This window comes from Aythya marila (genome assembly GCF_965140915.1).
Source record: "Aythya marila genome assembly, chromosome: 24".
Classification (NCBI taxonomy): Eukaryota; Metazoa; Chordata; class Aves; order Anseriformes; family Anatidae; genus Aythya; species Aythya marila.
This window is the reverse complement of record NC_139065.1, coordinates 1585645-1605542: the sequence shown is the minus strand read 5'-3', so window position 1 is coordinate 1605542 and position 19898 is coordinate 1585645. Positions and strand designations below refer to the sequence as shown.

The following is a 19898-nucleotide window of genomic DNA, read 5'->3' as shown; positions in this document are numbered from 1 at the left end:
GATACTACGTGCAGTATTTAACTGGAGAAGGTAGGAGACCGACCTTCCGATCTTGCACACATCCATTCTTAAAATTTAAAGTCCCGGCTGTCTGCTCCTCCTGAACCACGTCCAAATCACCAGTTTCTGCATAATTTCACATCTTCTGCGGCGTGCTGTGAAGATTACTGATTCAGGGCCAAAGCCATAAAAGCCTCAGCTGAGAGTAAAGTCCTCTCGCAGCAGAGCAATCCTTCCTGACTTCAGTGCTCTGCTGAACCGGAGCTCTGAGCAAATTAACTGCAGCGCACACAACCAGGTCAGAGAGACGACCTTCTTTGTGAGCAGTCGAGCTGCGGTGTGAAAAAGCGATTTTGGGCACAAACATCTTGAGAACGATCTGCCTCGATCCGTAACCTTTTCTGCAGGCAGCTTCATGCTGAACTTGCAGTTTTAAATATCAAAATGTTTACTTCTATGGAAGCGGCTGCCTACTTGCTCACTTCAAATTGCTTTGCCATGGGAGCACTTCAGGCAAGGAACAAGTACTCTGGGCAGCCAAAGCCTGCCGTGCTCAAACGGCTAATTTATTTTTTGTCCTGTTGGTCTGCATTTGCAGAAAGTCACTAGGGACATGCGCCAGGCAGACAAAAGCAGTGAAAGGGAAGCCAGAAGCAAAACCCAACGAGCAGCACACGCAGCAGCCCTGAGTTAGAAGCCACCACGTCACCCCTGGCAGCCTCCCCCCAGGGGCTGCAGCGCTGCCACCAAGCAGCACTGAGCCGCAACGGGACGGAGGACATCCACGCACACCGGGCAGATTGAGGGAATAAACCGACTTTTCTCAATTAAATACATATAAAGCGCTCAGAAGCGCTGTGCTGCCAGCTGCTGGGGCCCGGATCAGACCCAAGCAGTGGGTGCAGGGGCAGAGGTCCCGCAGCACAGCGCGGCTGCGCTCGGCCGTTCCTCCTGGCTGCTCCAGAGAGCTCGGCAGAGGGCACGGCCACAGCACACGGCAGCCCTGGACACAGCCCTCCTCCGGAAGAAAAGTCCTTCCTCGCCCTCTTCCCCATCAGCAAAACATGCAAACATTAAAGGGCACGCACACCAGGTACGGAATCAGTTTATGGGACTTCCTCCCATCTGTTGTCTACCACGCCCACCCCTTGCCACTGATTTTCCTTCCCACCCCCTTGGAAAAAATGTTCTGACCTTTCTGAATAAGGATTAAATTCCAGACAGAATCTAGGAGGCTCGATCGTAGCAAAACATGAAATATATTGTACTTGGTAAGAAGAATTTGTTGTGCTGATAGTAGCTTGGCAACATTCTTAACCATGTTCTTCCTGGTTTTTATAATTAGGGTAAATAAGTGACATGAGGTAGGGAGATTTTAGCCTGCACTTTAAGTAATTATTTTATTTCAGCAGTAATAACGACCAGACACCGCTAAATCCCTGCCTTTTTTTTCTGTTCAAAAAATGCCAGCAGGCCTAAGGGGGTATTTTTCATACAACTGACTGTCTAGAGTTGGAGTTTGGGGGCTGATTTTATTTTTTTATTAACCTCCATTTTTGTCAGATAAGCCCAATAAATTTATTTCACGTTCAGAAGGATTTAGAAGTTTTCTTTATCAAAGAAAACACTTTCTTAACCAGCAAAGAAAACGACTCAAAGCACTTCAGAGTGCCTTGTTTGGTGAACATCCTCCGAGCAGCATCGCCATGGGCCACGTGTCTGCGCCCAGCACAGGCAAGACCGAAAGCTCGCTTCCTTTCTTTAACCAGCACTTGCTTGCAAGGCCACACCATGATTTGGTAAATGATTTCTGAGATTAAACTTGAAACTGAGACGCAACTTAGGAAGGAATATTTTAACATTCCTTCCGAGCATTCTTAGAAGTCCTGCACTGTAGAAAGTGCTTGGAACTGATGAGAACAGGAAAATAACTCGAGGCTGCACCAACAGACGAGGATGTGGCCGTGGCAGGGAACTCACTCGCAGCAGCAGCGAGCAGATCCAGCAGCCTGGATTGCCACCAGCCACTCGGTTTCATGCAGCAGCTCTCCCCATCCTGCACAGACACTGCCATTCAGCAGAGCAGGATGACTTACAGGTCCCAGAAACATTGCTGCCCTTCAGACCTTACTAGCAAAGCTTCAAGAAATCAGCGTGCGCGTGCACACCAAGCTTCCAGACTGATCTAAAGGTCAGGTTTGCATATGCAGTCTAAAGATTTTCACTGCCTAAAAATACGGTCTTGTACGTCAGCCACGAGCAACCAGTGCACCTCTCCTGCACAACTGCAGCCCCTGAACATCTGCTGTGCCACGGGTACTTCTGGAGGAAAGGGCCCACTCACCACTTGTTGCTGGAGGTGTGTATGAACTGCCAAGCACCGATGAGCACCCTTGTAACGAGTACCTAAGCAGAGTCAGCGATGGATGCATTTTAACACCACCAAGGAGAAGTGTAACTCTTGAGATGTTTTGATGGCAAATTTTCAGGCTCAATGGGGACCTGAATAGCAGCAAGTTGATGTACAGAATTAACTTAAATACAAACAAACAAACCAGCACACCACCAAGCTTTCTTTACTTTCTGCACTAAAATGAAGTTATTTAATGTGTTCCTAATCCCTTAGCTTTTAACTCTGCCCTGTAATGCTGCTTCCTGGAACCTCAGGACATAGGGGGACAGACATTTTCTTTTACAGCAAAAGTGAAATTCTCTACTACGTGAGGATTTTAACCAAAGGAAGATTCAAAATTTTATGAACGGTTCAGGGCTGGCACCTGAAGGGCATCAGTGAGAGCTTTTTGGCCAGAAAGGTCCAGAGCTAACCTGCAGACAGATCTGCACGGGGACTCTCATGGCTCTGCACTCTTACGTTTCTTAATTCTTCTGAACCTGCAAGGCTTGAAAGAGCAAAACAGCTTTGTCAATTCCTCCTGGAACATCCTATATAGAAGGAAAGAGGTGACACTAACCCATGAAGGAAATAGCTCCAAGTGATTTAAACATTTTTATATGAGCCATTTTAGTATTTACAGGTCAAGCTTGAATACAACCAAAATAGATTATTATACAGCTGTCTTAAAAAAAAAAAAAAAGCCATGGGCAGTTGGACTCCTGCTCCAGAAGCAGAGAAGCTATGTTTAACTCGCAGGGGAGGAGACATCCTACAGCAGCTAACCAGCGAGCAGGAGGAGCGTCGCTGCCATCAGCCAGTTCCTCCCCTCCGCCTCACAAACAGGAACAAAAGTCACTCTCTTTTTAGTCTTTGAAATGATAAGACATAAGGCAATAGGAAAAAAAAAAAATCTCTCCCATATTAGTATGCAAATGTGTTAAACATATGGCCTGGAGACAGTCAGTTCTGTACTCTGATCGAGACCTTAGAACACGCCGCACTCACGCTGAATGTTAATTGCTGTTATCTGCAATTCCTGCGCTTTCCGTTTTGGTTAGGACACCTTTTCATCAAAGTCAAACCCCCCATTTCACTGTTTTTTTTCTCGAGCAACTCAAAAATGCAAAATCAGCCATACAAACGCAGGGCCACTACAGCCGCTGACTTCAGAAGATAATTATTTAAACAAACTTTTGGCTGTACAGATACGGTTCATATGAACTTGGCACCAAAGTACCAATAAAAAAAAAAGTTTCAGCCTCACAGTTCCATGGAGATTCCTTGGTTTTACAGCACCGGGGCCCTGACACCTGCTACCAGCATGCTCAGTCACCCCGCTGCGCTGCTCAGACCTGCCTTAGTGCTGAATCGCCTCGCGCTCAACGCTGTGCTCACGGTGAGGGTTTCGAGCAAGCAGTTCGCATAGCAGAGACAGGCTGCAGAGCACTGAAATCACAGAATGAAGGGAAAGAGATGCTTTCTCAGAATGCACACCATTGAGGAAAATGCCCTGGAGCATTAAAACATCTCTTTGATCATTTTAAATGAGATTCCTGAAAAAGCTTTATTCTAAATTTGAGCGCATTCTGGTGATCAATATGCCAATGCAGTGTATTCATGAAAAAAACACAAAGGCAGAAAGTCATACTGATTACAATATTATTGTAAGTAATCTGATGAGTTAAAAGCCCTAAATGCATGAATATTTCATGAGAAAGGCTGTTTGGAACGGTTTCAGTCTGTAACTTTAATCTTAATGTTATTTTCATCTACAATTAGTGTTATAATCCAGAGCATGTGAAAGCAACAATTGGCTACGTCTGTGCCATCTTCACCTGCATTTGTTCCATAAATCCATCGGATTTCTGTTCTCCAGCCCGGTAACAGGACGAACACATCAAATCCCAGGGCACAGCATGACGTGCTGGGATGGGACTGCTTCTGCAGAAGGGAGAATTGCACCAGAAATAACCCTACCCAATGAACTATGGTTTACTTCCAACCATCATGTGATAGGTGACATATAAAAGGCGTTATTCTGCATGTCAGCGGTCTGTAATGAAAGTTTTTTTCACTTCTCAGCAGCCCCTCCCTACGACTTTAAGTTTATTTGCATTAGAGAGAAGGATATTACATGAAAAGCAACATAAAAGGCAGGGCAACCAACACAGCCAGCCCAGCTGCTCTTCCCACACGCTTAGTGCTTTCCAGAGTGAGGGTCTACTTGCAACTAACGTGTTAAAATTTTGTGAGATCCAATTCCATAGGGCACATTCGCTTGGACCAAGACTGGCAGAGGCCTTATTTCGGGAAGATCAGCAGCTCCCTTCTCTGCAGCCGGCCAGAGCTGCGGATGTGCAGCTCCTCCGAAGAGCAGCTCCAACAGCTCTGAGTTCACACAGAACACCCTCATCTAAATAAGACAAATACAAATTTTCTCAGTATTAGAGCACTCCAGAACACAACTTTGGACCCAACCGAACTCCCAAACGACCCAGCAAGCCTTGAGTTTGCAGTTCTAGCCACTCAAAAGCAAAACACAAGCAGCCTGCTCTCCGGCTCTGCTCCAGGAGCAGCGTTACACAACGCGACCGATTGACAAACCTGCCAGCGACGTGCTGCCAGTGCAGCGTGTCTGCAAAAAGCAGTCTTCTGGCAGGGCAGGGTGATGATTACCCGCTGCAGAAAGGCTTGTCCTGCTCCTTACAGAAGCACCCGAAGCACCACGGCAGCGGGCGTTAATAAAGATGTTTCGGTCACAACACGGCCACTGCTGGGGACACGCTCAGGCCTCCTGCTTCGGTGCCCAGATGGATGTAAACCCTTTCAATCTTATCAATATTCAAAATAAATAACAAACCGTGCCTCAGGCCACCTGCTCAGCAGGCCTGCTATTGCCCAGCTCCCCATATTTTCAGTCAAACACAACCAAAGGGCCGAGGAGAGCCAAGTTACTGCGAGCAGCCCTGCACCTTCCAGCTCCGCTGCCTGCCCTCTGCTGCCCGTCCCTCCCTCGTTACAAAAACCCGCGGAGGGTCAGAGCTTCCCTCCAACAAAGGGGCTTGTTCGGTGAAGGTAAACAAACAAACAGGAGTTTTCAAAACACAGCCAGGCCTGCTTTTGTCAGCATCTGGATTTCTCAATCGGAGGAATTAAATATGCGCCTTCACCCAGGTTCAGGTCAAGCCACTACAAACGCAGCGAGGCGGCGCCTGTTCAGGTATAGCAGGTATTTCCCAACACCCAGCACCCAGTACCTGCTGGACCACTTGCAGCAGGAGCAGCAGCGAAGATCAAAACATTGTCTTCATGTGGCCGCATCCAGATTCATGCAGATCTCTCCTCCCTGCTACGATCACTTGACACTGTGAGAAAAGCGCACGCCGTCGTGCCCAGTGGGCTGCTGCCACGAATAGAAGCAGAAACAACACAAACAGCTTCAAACCTCCCCTTTAATTAGATGTACTGCCTGCTACGGCGGTCTGAGCGTAACCTGCAGATATAAAAGTCGTAAAACCCCAAACGATCGGCGATCAAAACGAAGGAATGTTTCCAGTGCCCCATTTCTTCCCACACACACCTCAAAGGCTCTTCCCACAAGAGATGAATGCAGCCTAGGTTTAAACACACGGTTTCTGATTAGGAATGTAACACCCGGGCAGCGCCTCCTCCTTGAACACCACCCATCTTCCCACAGCCTCCCCAATTTCAATACCATTAAGTGGACTGCCTGAGACAACCTTAATTACTGCAGCATTTGCAAAGGGAGAAGTGATCTCAGTAACCAGTTTCTGCCCCGTTCGGAGCTGTAGAAATCACAACTCGTTGCACACCAAGCCTGGAAGTGAAATAGCATCAGTAGGCCTAGCACTGCAGGGAAGTGCAGCACAAACACCGGGCAGGCACCGTGCCCTGTAGATGCCCCACTGCTGCTCGGGTCCCCACAACCTCCCCGCACTCCCCTCTCTCCAGAAGAGGGGAGCTCAGAACACAGGCAGTAATTAAGAGAATTATCACTGCCACAGGAAAGCACATTTCTCATAATGAGCCATTTATCTCTCTGAGAGGTGTCAGGCAGCCAGCAGATGTGTCAAACCAACACACAGGTGATCTCTGCAGGGTCACCAACACAAGCAGCAAGGCCCCTGAGGTTGTTCCCACAGAATGGTACCAACTCCCCAAAAACACACGCTGCTCCTTGCAGACCTCAGCCTGTTACTGCTGGGGGCAGGCAGCAAATCCTCACCCACCAGCCACAGTAACGTGCAGGTTGTGTGCTTCCAGACGCGGCAGGGAAAGCAGTCACCGCGTTACCTGGACTGCAGGACTGCCAGAAAGATGCTGCCGAAGTCGCACATAGTCACAAGCAGCTTTTGACCATTTTAAGTCAATTTAAGTGCCAGCTGCTGCCGAAAGGGGTATTCCTGTGCTCTCTGCAGCTCCTTCCCTCCACCAGCACTGGTGCTTGCACAACCACTCAATGAGTCAGAGTAAGAAACGATCTGGCTGAAAACTACCTCTATATTTCTTGGGCCGGCTCGGCTTTCAGCTAGCTCAGCTCCTTGAGTTACCCCAACAGCGAAGAGCACGAGTGGCAGAGCATGGGAAACGCCGGGGTGCACGACAAATGCGAGCTGCATGCGGCGACCACAAAACCCAGCCCGAAGCCCTGCACCACAGCATCTCTCCCAAGGCCCCTGCCCCGACCCCTGCTCCCACGGAGCCGCCTGCCCTTGCCTTCCTCTGGCATCTCCCTCGCTGCAACCCGGGCTGCTCCTGCCAAGAGATGTGTTCAGCGCACCTCGGGACCTACCCTGCTCATCTGCACAGCAGCGTTTGTCAAATATTCACATTTTCCTTTGCTGCTAACACTACGGGGTAAACCGGTCAGCACAGGCATTAAAAACCTCCACTTTGTGTACCATCATTGGAAAAATCATTTTTTGCATGTGGAAGATGCTGCCTACAAAATACAAGTTACCTCCTCTGCCCCTCAGGGCTGTCACCCACAGTGAATCCACTCTGACCCAGGACGATGCTTTTCCATGGCCGGCTCTGACACAGGAGGAAAAGCAAATTAACCCTGAACACACGAGGCCGGAGCCTCAACGTCTGCTTGAATGCTTTTTGATCTCGCAGTTGCTTTCAGTCCTGGTGATACTTTATGAAACGTAACATCCTGTTTCATGCACTATAACCAGGTTTCTCCTAAAAATCTCACATTAACAAATGCTAAGTCGAATGCCAGGTTTTCTAGCTAAATAGCAGCCTAAAAAGCATATTATTAAAAAAACTCAGCCATGTAGCAAGGAAAAACAGCACGTACTGTAAAATTTTTGTCTGTTTTATAAATCCAAGGAAGCCATTCATTCTGGAAAGCCTGTTTAAGGACAAACAGTCAGTCCCTTTGCTGGTCTCACTGCTGTGACCTGGCCCAAAGCTGCCACCTGGGACCTGCCGGGCACCCGGACACAAACACAGCAAAACCTCACAAGCCACACGGCTGAGAGCAGGGCACGACAGCCTCAGGTCAAGTCAGAGCACAGGGCTGTCACACACACAAATCTGAACTGCATCAGGCCTGGGCTGTCAAAGAGTACTCAAGTACACTTTCACTCTTGCACTAACTTTCCTAGGGGGTAGGGGGCTTGTAGTGAAGAAAGCTAAGCACTGATGCACAGAAATAATGTCATACGTGGCTCGATTCTACTTTTACAGCATGTGAGTTTTAAGTAAATATGCAGGCTAATCACAAGTTATTTCTACGTCAATATATTTATATAAAAGTCTACCCATAGACAGCTCACATTGCTCCAACATGGATTTTTGTCACTAGTATTAGTCAGTGTTGGGGACACTAAAATGGATCAGTTGGTCTCCTAACTGCTTCCTGCTTCCAAGTGCTCCTGGCAGCTCAACGATAAAAAAAACTGATGATGGGAAAGCAAAGGAGTTAAATCTGTGACTTGCCTCAGAGCTCTAATCTCATACCCAACTGCAAAGGGTGAAAACACCAACTACTGCTTCTAACTGTACAGCCTTAGAAAAAAAAAAAAAGTCAAGCATTCTGGGAAATGCTTTACCCATGAAAACCGTCTCTCCCCTACTGGGCTACCTAATGAAATTTATCTCTTGTATACCTAGGACTGAAATAAATCTATTTCGCCATTTTTATGAAACAAAATAGACTGAACCTGATTATATTTGCAACACCAGCAGTGAAGAGCGTACTGGAGCATGCTGTATTTTCTACTAACATCAGAGAGCTCAGAGCCGTACTCGTGTTCCAATCTGGGCCTTTATGAACAAAAAGCCAGGTCCTCCTTTACTCCTTCTGCACTCATGATGCCAGGATATAACCCACTGAAAACACTGGTTGAGAGGTGAACTTTTTGTGACGTTAACTTGCACCCAGAAAGCAGTCCAGGAACTGGAATGATCTCAAATCCTTGCTGCCACCACACTTCGGTACTAACAAATAAAACCAAGCATCTCACATCGGTTTCAGCACCTCAGCAAGACAGGCTGGATCAAACAAGAGAGCTCAGCAAGAGGAAGTTTCCTTTCCAACTTCCTAACATCCTTACTTATCTCAGCCATTAGGAGTCACCTTTGCAGGATCAGTAGCTTTTGTAAAGTGCAAACAAAACACAAATGCACAATTAAAAAATGGACCCTGGGGTTTATGAGCACCCTTTTAACAGGATGTTTTCATTACAGTTCTGCTTAATAACCTATCATCTACTAAATATAAGAAACCGTTCAATTAACGTACGAAAAAGATCAGCAAACTGAGCATAACTGCTGGACATTAGGATCATGCACAACTGCAGCTGAATTGTTACGTGAACTTCTGCTGCTACAGAATAAACAACAAGCCCTTTAATCTGAGTAAAAGCAAATCAATAACTACTACAGAGCTCAGCATAATGTGAATTCAGGCTGTACTCTAACCCCCACACCCACTAACTGCTCTTGGGAAAAAAAAAAAAAGGCAATGCAAAAAAAAATCCAAACACAACCCCAGGATTTGGCTGGGTTTTAGAAGTCAGGTCTCTCTCGAATCTGCTTCTGCAGAACGAAACACACCCAGTTACTAGAAGTGCTTGATGTTTAACATTACCCTGGCACGTCAGAAACAAAAAGCAACAAAATAGGAAGTCTCCCGCATTAATATCCTGAAAAGTTTTCATGTGCCACCAAGTACACTGTGCGCACACATGGCACAAGACAAAATACTGCAGCGTAGTAGTACAAACAAATGCTTAGAGTTGTTTATGCCTTGAGATTGTGATTCAATATAAAATTAAAACTTTGACATTAGAGTAGGTCCACATGTTTCGCTGCTGTCATTTAATTACATTTCAATTTCTCTTAAGAACAGACAGTGCCCTCAGACTGGATGAGCAGAGGCGAAATGGATCACAGATAGTTTGTGTCTGTATTCTTGCAGCTTATGGTTTCAAATATAAACTATGTTGATAAATTGCGTAAACATTAGTCTCTAAATAAAAGCATTAACGTGTCACTGGCATTACACTGCGCTAGTAATTTAGTCCCTGTTTGGCACGCGGTCCTCAAAATCTTCAGCAAAGCTACTTACCCTACAAACCGCCAGCCCAGAGCCAAGACGCGTGACGACAGCCCCGGCTCCTCGCTTCGCTGAGGCTGCGGACGGCACCTCCCGGCTCCTCCAGCCCTCCTGGGCCTCCCAGCACCTCCCAAAATGTCTTGTGCCCCACGTGCAGCCCCCGGCCCGGCCAACTGCGCCCTGCTGGACGCGTTGCCCTGCGAGAGCGGGGCCGTAGGCAACATCTGTTTGTAAGAAGCACAACTCACTTCCCTGCGACATCTCGGCCTGAGAGAACACAACTACTCCTCTCTGCCCGCTGTGTGATCGGGTGCAAGTCCTGCGCATGAAAACAGATTATTTTTAGAGCCGTCCAAGGGAGCACAGAGCTTCCTGATGACTCTGCCTGGGCGAACTACGGGCGTGCTCGTGGCCCATCTCCACACCGAAGGGACGCTCTGCTGGGCCAGGATGGGCGATTCCCCATCTCCAGCCCCGCACTAAAAACTTCAGGGGGTCAGGCTTCGGGCAATCGTGTCAACTAACTGGTGACTTTTTTTTTTTGGACAATGAACAGAACCTTAAATATTTTTATTTATAACGCTGATCTTTCCCATAGCAACACGATGCGAGCACGGCATTCCCAGCGTAATGAAATCACTATAGCAACGTGATAATGATGTCAGAAAAATGAGAAAGTATTTCATACTTCGGGCATGGCGACCCACACCGCTTCTGTGAAATAATAACGTCGCGGATACCACACAGGCATGGGTGTTGCATTTAAAACTTCCCTCTGCATTGCCTCATTTCTGATAACTCCTCAGGCAGGCACACGCCTCTGACTGGTAACGCATTGCTTTCTGTTTCTCCCTGGCTGCGTCCGCAACTGTCCCAAAGCCTCAGGAAGCCGCATTAAATGTCTGGTTGACCCCGAGGGCCGTGCTAGCACCAGTGAGGACGCCTGACAGATTGTTTCAGGCACAAACACACCAACCAAAACCCAACCGGGGAACATTTCATAGCACAGGCAGCGCCTCCCAGTTAAGCAGCCGGTTCCCTCCGTGCAATAAGGGAACGAGCTTTCTATTTCGAACAATCCTGCTGCTCCAACTACATCGCAGAAGCGCCAGCAACGCCAAGAAGCGCCGACACGACGCTCCGAAGGCGGCCGGGCGCTTCCAAACCAAAACGAGTGCTTTCAGCAGCGCCGTCGCCCTTGTCAAGTCTCAAAGGAAGGCAGAAGCAGAAGCAGCTCCCGTGGCGTGCCCTTCCTGGGCTGCCAGCGAAGCAAAGTCCCGAGAGCCGCCCTCAGCTCCGCGGGGCCAGGCCGAAGTCCTCCGGTTGGGACACGGCACCCAAGGGAGCCCCGCACCCAAGGCCCGGAGGCCGCCGCCGGGAGGGAGCGGCCTGGGCCGGGCGGGGGTGGGGGAGCCTCGGCCAGGGCGAGGAGCGGAGCCACCGGGCCCTGACCGAGCCCCCCCCTTACCCCCTCCCGGGCCCCTTCTCCCCGTCTCGGCCCCGTTGTCCTCCTGGAGCTCCCCTCGCTGCCTCCCTCGCCCCGTGGCACCGCCGGGGCCGGCCCAAGATGGATGATGGCCGGGCAGCCCCCGGGCACCCGCCCCAAGCGGGGCAGGGGCCGCGCAGCCTCCGCTAACCCCCCCCCGGCCGCAGCGCTGAGCACGGGGGGGACACCCCGAGACTCCCCCACACCCTCCCGGTTTCCTCCCGTCCCCTTCCCCCGCCGCTCACCGCCGCCGCTCGGCTCCGGGCTCGGCTGCTGTGCGCGGCGGCGGCGGCGCCTCCGCTCCGCCCTTCACCGGCCGCGGCCTGGGGAGGAGCCAGCGGGGAGGGAACGGGCCGGGGCCGGCAGCGGGGAGGCCCCGGAAAAGTTGCGGGAGGCGGCCCCGAGGAGCCTCCCCCAGCACCGGGCCTGGGCCTCGCACCCCGCTGCTGCCTCTGCACCCCCTGCTCCGGTCCCAGCGGGACCCCCCGGGGCTGTGGGGAGTCCCCCGAGTCTCGCCCGGACACCGCCACAGCGCGGGGAGGGGGCTCAGGGTGGGCAAAGGGGACAGCGATGGTGAAAACAGGCAGGGAGCGAGCAGATAATGAGGCCGAGAGTGGTTCTGAATGCAGGCTTTATGGGGGCAGGCGTGCTGACAGCAGCGCAGGGTGGGGTGTGTGGGGCTGGGAGCTCCCCCAGCGGAGCTGCCGTCATCCAGGCAGGTTTTCAGCCAAAAAAATGCTTTCTGAAGCATTGCTTGAGCAATGTAGTTGTTTTATTAATGCAGCCTTAAAGGATGAAGAGCTGTAATCCTGACCTGGATATGTTATAGAGTTGTATTTCAAGGAGAATGTGAAATGCAGAATGCACACTGCGAGGTCATCTGTCTGTCACCGGGACTGTGAGTGGCAGCGGCTATGCCTGAAGGGTCAGAAGTTCACCACATTCACTGCACAGGGCCCTGTGTTCTGCAACCAATTGGGGCCTTTTCCTGCTCCTAGCACAAACCGTAATTCAGCTGTACATGTATAGTGTATGTACACTTAAAGCTAATGGCAACAATTAATTTCAATAAACTGGAAATAAAAACCTTACTGCTGGTAGAGATGTCTAAGTGCCCCATGAAGAGCAGTAACAGCATGGTTTGGCTGTATAGCTCTGTGAGAGCCACAATGCAGAGCTGGTGCACGCCTGCAAGCACAGCATCGCCTCCTTACATAAGCGGGGACACAGCAAGGACTGCAGCCGTCCCTGGGGACGCTCATGGTGAGGCACAAAGGACGAGAGCCACAGCAGCAGGGACACAGTGCTGATGCCCTCCCTGAGCCCTCCGCTCCCTTCACTTGCACAACTTCAGGGCGCAAGCAAAGCTATTGAAGCCTGAGCATGGAGCAGTATTCTTGCAGTTACACTTCCTTTCAGCCTGAGCTCCAGCCAAAAAGCAAAATTTTATTCCCCAGGCTTTACAGATGAGGAAACTAAGACGGAGATTAAATGACTTATCCAGAATCCCTAGCAAGTCAGTGGCCTGGAGATGAATGCAGCTCAGAGTCCCCACTCCCGTCCTCCACTCTAATCAAAGCAGAAAAAAGAAAGTGCTTTAGCTCTGCTTGCAGTCTGCTTGCAATAGAAGTACAACACAGAGAATTTTGCTTCCAGGTATTACTCATGTCTGCTGATACTGATCTATAAATCCCTCTTCTTTATGGCTCAGGTCCTAGAGAGGTATCTCCTTCTCTAGGGACCACCGCGCTGGAAGCGAGCAGGTGAATCGCTGTCTCAATTTGTATAGCTGGAGGCAGGGCAGTCTCAGCGGGATTTCCACATTCTCTTTCTCTGCAGGACTCAGACTTGCCAACCTCAGCAGCAGCGCTCCCAGTCCCTCCTCTTGCAGTGGGGCCGCTGGTGTGGGTGGATCATCCCCGCCTTTAAGGGTGCTTGACACCGATGGCTGTACGACTTGCAGCTTCCTCTGAACTCAAGTATTTCATCGTGCAATCTGTAAACTTAGGAAGTTACTAGCTGCATGTTGTTAAAAATACAAGGCTGTATCTGGAAAACAGGCAGGAAGAAAATATCCGTAGTAACTGCTTTTTTTAAAAGCTGCAAAGTCAGGAAAAAGAAAAATCGTTCCCAGGGATAGATGCTGTAGGAGGAGACACTGCTCACAGCCTTTAGAGGCTTGGTATACTTGGAGGTGTTAAGAGCATTCTGCAAGGCTTTACCAGAGGAACATATTTTAATAAGATTTCCTTTAAAGCTAAATTTTTAATAAACTTTATCCCAAATATCAATACATCTGCAGCTTTTCCCACTCAGCACTACTGCCTGAGGAATTTTGTTATATCCAATGAATCGTGCGCTTTTATCTAGTTCTTAGGTTGTGGGTCAGCTTAAGTTTCAAAACAATAAGGGTCCAGGCACACTCAGGGCCTGATTCAGCAAAATGAAGGGCTTATTTAACGTCTGTTCTGGGAAGGTTGACTTTTTTCCCCCCAAAGTTTTCTGCAGGTTTGAATGGAAGCTGATAATATTTCTTGCTGAGTCAGACTCCGCAAGTACATGAAATTAAATCTGGATGAATATGAAACTGGTTATGAGAGGATTAGGAAAAAGCAGTCCAAGCTCAGGTGCGTTCAGAGGGACTTTTCCTACTGACTTCAACAGCAAATAAATCCAGGTGCTCGTTTCTCCCAGCCCCACAGCCTGCCCTTTCTGTGAGCAGAACAGGTACAGTCCCACAGGCAGAACCATCGCCAGGCCGGGTTCACCTCTGCGCTCCCGCACCTTATCTCTTGTGCAACGGGTGCTTGCTCGTCAGCAAATTCAGGCTGTCAACACGTGGTGTTAAATCCCACATCCGCACCTTCCACACCTTGTTTCTCCCTCAGAGCATTTCCAGTTTATAGCAAACCCTATTATTTCGGGGACCTCTCCGTAGGTTGCTGCGTGGTGACTGAAGTCATCATCTGCACCTGCTAAGAGGGGGTGCGATCTGCCAACATCCCAAAGCTGCAGATTCCTACTGCACACCACCTCAGCAACAACACAAGGTCACAGCAGAAGGAGAATTAAACCTACGTCCTACCACATGCAGGATACAACCTGTTGTGTCCTGGACACAGCCCAAGGTGTTCAGCGGTTCTTAACACTGTAGTTTTATTCAAAAACTTGACCATTCTATTTAAATAAAAGGTGAATTGTCACAAATTATTATTTTTAATTCCCCAATCTAAATCCATTGATATTAAGCTGCACCAGCATTTCACTCCCCCTTTGCCATGTGGCAGGGGTGAAAGCCTGAATGGACAGCAGGGCGATCACCAGCACCTGCAGCAGGGCTGCGATTCCTCAGTCATGCAGCTGAGCTGCAGGGGTTGTGCCGACACTTATCCAGGCAGATGAAAATGAATCATGATCCCTCAGGACATTTTTTTTTTTTGTAAAAGAACAATTGTCCAATTGGATAAATTATCACAAGTTGAGCTGATGTAAATATCTAGCTAATGCCCATTTGCTGATTTAATGAAATCCAGAAACGACTTGCAATCACATAATGAGCCTGGATTCCTAGCTGATAGAATCACAGAACTAGAGAGAAGTCAGCTCAGTAAAACACATCAGCAGTGCATTTAAACGAAAGTGCATCTGTCACTGCACAGACTACTAGTACATTATCATCACTCCTGTTGTTAAAAGACCCTGACTTTCTGATGGCTGTGTTCTGACCACTTGAATTTACTAACTGCACAAAGAGGAACTGGTCCCCTCTAAACTTATTTAAAAAAATAGTCATGAAAGAATCAGAAAAAAATACTCATTACAAAGAGCTCAGCATGAGCTTTTGAAGTGCAAACATAATATTTTCTTTACAGTTGAGACTGCAGCATATCATTAGCCCTAATGAGCCAATTATGCTCCAAGCAGTGCATGCCAGCAGCCACCGACACCGCGCTGCCAGCGGCTCCCTTGGCTGGCGGTGTGGCCAGAGGGGTCCCCAAGCCATGCTCCATCCCACACCATCCCACAGCGCTCACCAGGTGCCACAGCCTCGTTTGGGACACGGAGGATGGCAATAAATGACACCATCATGCTTGGCAAGGCCCCGGACAAGAGCCCCCTGTGCCAGCCCCACACAAAATGCTGCTTGCTCCCCGGGCTGGTCCCACCGTGGTGCTCCGTGAGAGGTCTGGGGGCTTCCAAAAGGAAAGCCTGGCTCTTCCAAAGGCTCCATCCCAGAACAACTGATGCTGCTGCCCTTCTCTTCTGCCGGCTCAACCAGGATCAGTGAGGTTGCCTGAAAACAAAAGTTGAACCCAACAGGGACTGCAGCAAGGATGAGGCTCCCTGCATCGACAGGACGAGGGAGCCCAGGGTTTCCTCTGCCAGGGCTCTTGCTGATCTCTCTGAACAGAGAGATAGGACGCAGACTTTTCGTGCAGCTTCCTGAGCATCATCTCAGCTTGCAAGCACACCAGAAGAGCCTGGTGTCTGCTCTTTGCAGTTCTGCAGAGTAGGGAGAAAGGCAGAGACCAGTGCAGGTTTCTGGTTTGGGGTTTTTATAAATAAATACCATAGGAGGCTGTGAAACTCGCTGGGGAAGGAAGCACAGATCACACTTCCTGCTGCTCAGGTACAGCAGGGAGCTGCTTATTACCATACACAGCATTTCTCAGTTTTCTGTCTAATGACAACATAATGGGCTGATTTTACTATTTGCTTTCTACAAGCAAGAATTTACTTGTCCAAAATCATAGAAGCCTAGCATTTACTAGGCAAGAAGGCTGCTAGCAAGGAAGTGGCTTGGAGAGAGCTAAAACAGGAGCTGAATATAAGACCTCAGCCTGTGTACCCCTTCCTTGCTTTCTAATGGCAGGCACTTTCACAAACTTGAAGAGATAATGCCTGCAACTGCTTTATCAGGGAACTCTTCTGCAGTTATTAAAGTTTCATTCCTCCCCCCAGCCCAGCTGTAAACATGGGTATCAGCAAAGGGGAAACACCCAAGTGGCCTCGCCAAGCTGCCAAGCAGAAAGCCAGCCCTGCCTCTTCCTTGTGCTGGCCACTGAAAGGGAAAACAACAAAAACATTTCCCTCCCCCGTGAAAGGGAAGGATGCTTACCCCAGGCAGGGTTCACAGCGTGCTCCAGGATGCAGTCACACAAAGGTGAGAGTGTAACACGTGCATTTGTAGGAGACACCACAAACTCTGACAAGTGCGTGGCACTTTGGGCCGGTGTCCATGCCAAAATCCACGGTTTGTGTTCCTCGTACCTTTGTCTGTCAGCCAGAGGCCTGACCTCACCGATCCCATGCACAATTTGAGAGTGGCCTGATCCGACCCGCAGGATTTGCATCGCAAGGAGCCAGGTGAGGAGACTGAAGCTCTCAGTGACCTCGCAGGAGAGGCCAGGAGAGGAAACACCTCGAGCACAGAGGCTGAGACAGCAGAGTTCAAAGCGAGCAAGCATCGCTCCTGCAGCTGAAACTGCGCTCGCTGCTCGAATACAGCTGCAACCACATGTTTTCTGCTATTACCCCGCTATCACCCCTGCTTCTTCCTGTACAGTCCTTGAGCTCCAAGCACCCGCTCACCCCACACAACGAGGTGGGGCCTCCACGTGCCACCCAGGTACCAGGGCTCATCCTGCACAACAGCTGCTGCCTGCTCCCGGGGCAGTTGCCATTTTTCTACCACCATTTTGTAAAAGTGAAAAATGAATCAGGCAGCACAGAGAGGGGAAAGGAAGAATAACAAAAAGTAAAAAGTTAAGTTTTGAGGTTTTAAGTACTAGACAAAGCCAGGGACTCTCCTATGACTTTGCAGGTGCATTGGCACCCCCACGCAGTGCACTGGGATTAAGTATTGCATATCCTGAAATGATAGGAAAGCCTAATTCAACAAGTACTTTCTTCCATGCTTCCTTCATGGGTTTTCAGTACCTTCTTTGCTCCAACAGCATTGCATAATGACTGCAGCATAGCCTGGGGGCAACTTTAGGCAAGCCACTAGAAGCAGCAACCCAACCACCTGCCTGCAAGCTGCAGGAACCCCCTAGAGATGTAGGAGATTATTTCCTCCTTACCAATCATTGATTCCTCCCAGCTGAGAGCTGGTCCCTTCTAGGATCAGTGCCAGGGGATGCCAGCACTCAGGGGTCAGAGGTGCAGGAACCCCAATGCCTTCAGACAGCCCTTGGGCAGCCCTCACCCCTTCCAGCTGTCCCAGAGCCCCCAGGCCAGCAGCACCCCCAGCAGCCAGAGCAGACCCAGGGCTCAGGGCAGGGTTTATAAGGGCATCAGTGAGCTAATAACAAGCTCACCTGTGCCTGGTAAGAGTGGTGTGTTCCCAATTAGTGCTGCTGTGCTGTCCTAGGACATCTCAGGGCCTCAGAGCCCCTCTGGCATGCCCCAGCAATGTCCCAGTGCTCCTGCCATCGGTGTCAGCAGGAGCTTGTTGTGGGATGGCTGCTGCAGGAGAGGCTGCTTCTCAGCCCCTTCTGTTGTTATTACAATCACGGTAACACTTAGTCTTATGATAGCATTCTCCATTTTCTGATTGTTTCCTGAACGTAGGCTAATAATGCCAGCTTTATACTCCTCGCTCAGGAAAGAGTAGGTGTTTTCCTACAGAAAGGCCATTACTTTTCATTAACAGTACGGCAAACATTGAATAAGAGGCAGCACGGAGCACCTGTGCCTCCTCACAGCCTATACAGGCAAGGAAATAAATGTTTCACCCCACAGGGAAGACTCCGGGGTCCTTTTGGACAGGAGCAGCACATCGCAGCCACCACCAAACCAGCAGCGAAAACACGGCTCCTCACTGAAATCAGCTGTTGCCTCCTCACCAGATTACTGAGTAATTTCCCCCGCACTTATGACTCAGTTGACTGGAAATTTTGCCTGAGCAAGGACTGGACGTCTGGCGCGAGGTTCTCCATCCCTGGGGGTTTCCCCTCCCACAGAGCCCCTGCGGGGCAGCTCTGGTGGCTGGCAAGAGCTGGGCACCGTGCCGAGGGGTCACCCCCGTGCCCGGGCACCGCTGCGCTGCGCTGCGGGATGAGCTGCCCATCCTGCCTAAACAGCGTGGAAAGAGGCAAAATAACCAAAAGTTCAGCTGCCGGGTCTGTCAGTAGCAAGCAGCACGCGCGTCTGCATCGCCAGCAGAAGAGAAGCCCAATTACATCCCAGAAACATTTGGGGGTGCTTTGGCTCACAGCACTTCCCTCTGCTTGCCCTTTGAAAGGAAAGTGTTTGTATAAATAACAGCAGATGCATTTGAAAATAGCTCGTCTCCCAGCCAGTGTTTAGCAATAGAAATGAGCAAAGATAAAACAGTTGCATATGATGTGAGAAACACAGCAGATGGGGAGCACGGAGAAGGAGGCCAGGCTGCGCCTCGTGGCGGCAGAAGCTGCCGGTGCCGCTCGGTGCCGCTGGTGCCTGCAGCGCACGGGGCTGCTCCAGCTTCCTCGGACAGAAAGGGGTCAGCAGCTTTTCGGGTGCTTGCCTGCTTGGTTTGGCAATAATGAGCAACTTGGGCTCCTCTGCCTGCATCCACGTGCAAAAGCTTCAAGAGCTTTCCCTTCAACTCACAAACCTTCAAAGCAAATGCAGCCAGCTCGGTCTCCTGCGCCGTGCTTTGTTTCCCTCTTTGTACCCATCACTGATGCCTCTTGCTTTCCAAGGGTGTGCCCACTTGGTTATGACAAACTCTTGCATGTGGACATAGTGACAGTACCAGTGTAGGACCGATGGGGGGGGAGTTTAAGGTCTCGTGGGCTAAAATTCAGCTCCCTCCCCTCGTGCCTCACCCACAGACCACAGGGATGTTTTCTTTCTGCCTCAGAGCCACAGCCCCGAAGAGCTGCCGGCTGGAGCCAGCCCTCGCCTTCGGTTGCAGATGGCAGGAATGCAAGGACCCTACGTGTGAGCAGCTGGGGCAAACACTGGGGTTTTGGCCCCCCTGGTCTCCTGCTTCCCACCACACTCTGCAGTGGGTGGCTGGACATCAGAGCGAGCCACAGGCAGCACCAGCGTGCGGCGAGTCACCGGCGCTGTGCCTGCATCGTGGGGAGGACGGGAACGAAACCGCAGTCCCGAGGCAGTTTTCTCAAGGAACAAGCCTGCCATGGATGAGGGTATTTATCTTCTCATAAATCTCACATTTATTCAAAACAGCCAGGAAGTCTCCCAGGAGCTGCTGTCCCATTGGACATGCCCACGTCTGAAGGTGCTGTAATATTTGCCAAGTTCATGGGGTAACTGGGGCCAGTTCTCAGCGCTCCCATAAAACCAGAAAACTCCACCTGGATTTCTAAAGTTACAGAAACCACAGAGATATCAGCCTGTCCCATCAGCTGTTCCGCTGCCTGTGCTCTGTTTGTGGTGCAGGGCTGTGTTCCAGGCGGGCTGCTTCTCGCTGA

General features: G+C 50.1%; 1 protein-coding gene across 2 annotated transcripts in view; it reads right to left on the bottom strand.

Annotated features, from left to right (window-relative positions):
• Nucleotides 1-11798, bottom strand: part of RAP1A (RAP1A, member of RAS oncogene family) — a 35350-nt gene extending 23552 nt beyond the window's left edge. The window contains exon 1 of one of the 2 annotated variants that reach the window (XM_082778451.1): nucleotides 11718-11798. The gene's annotated coding sequence lies outside the window, so the exon portion shown is untranslated. The remainder of the gene's footprint in view (nucleotides 1-11717) is intronic. The other variant, XM_082778452.1, reaches the window with a different exon arrangement.
• Nucleotides 11799-19898: the final 8100 nt, after the last annotated feature.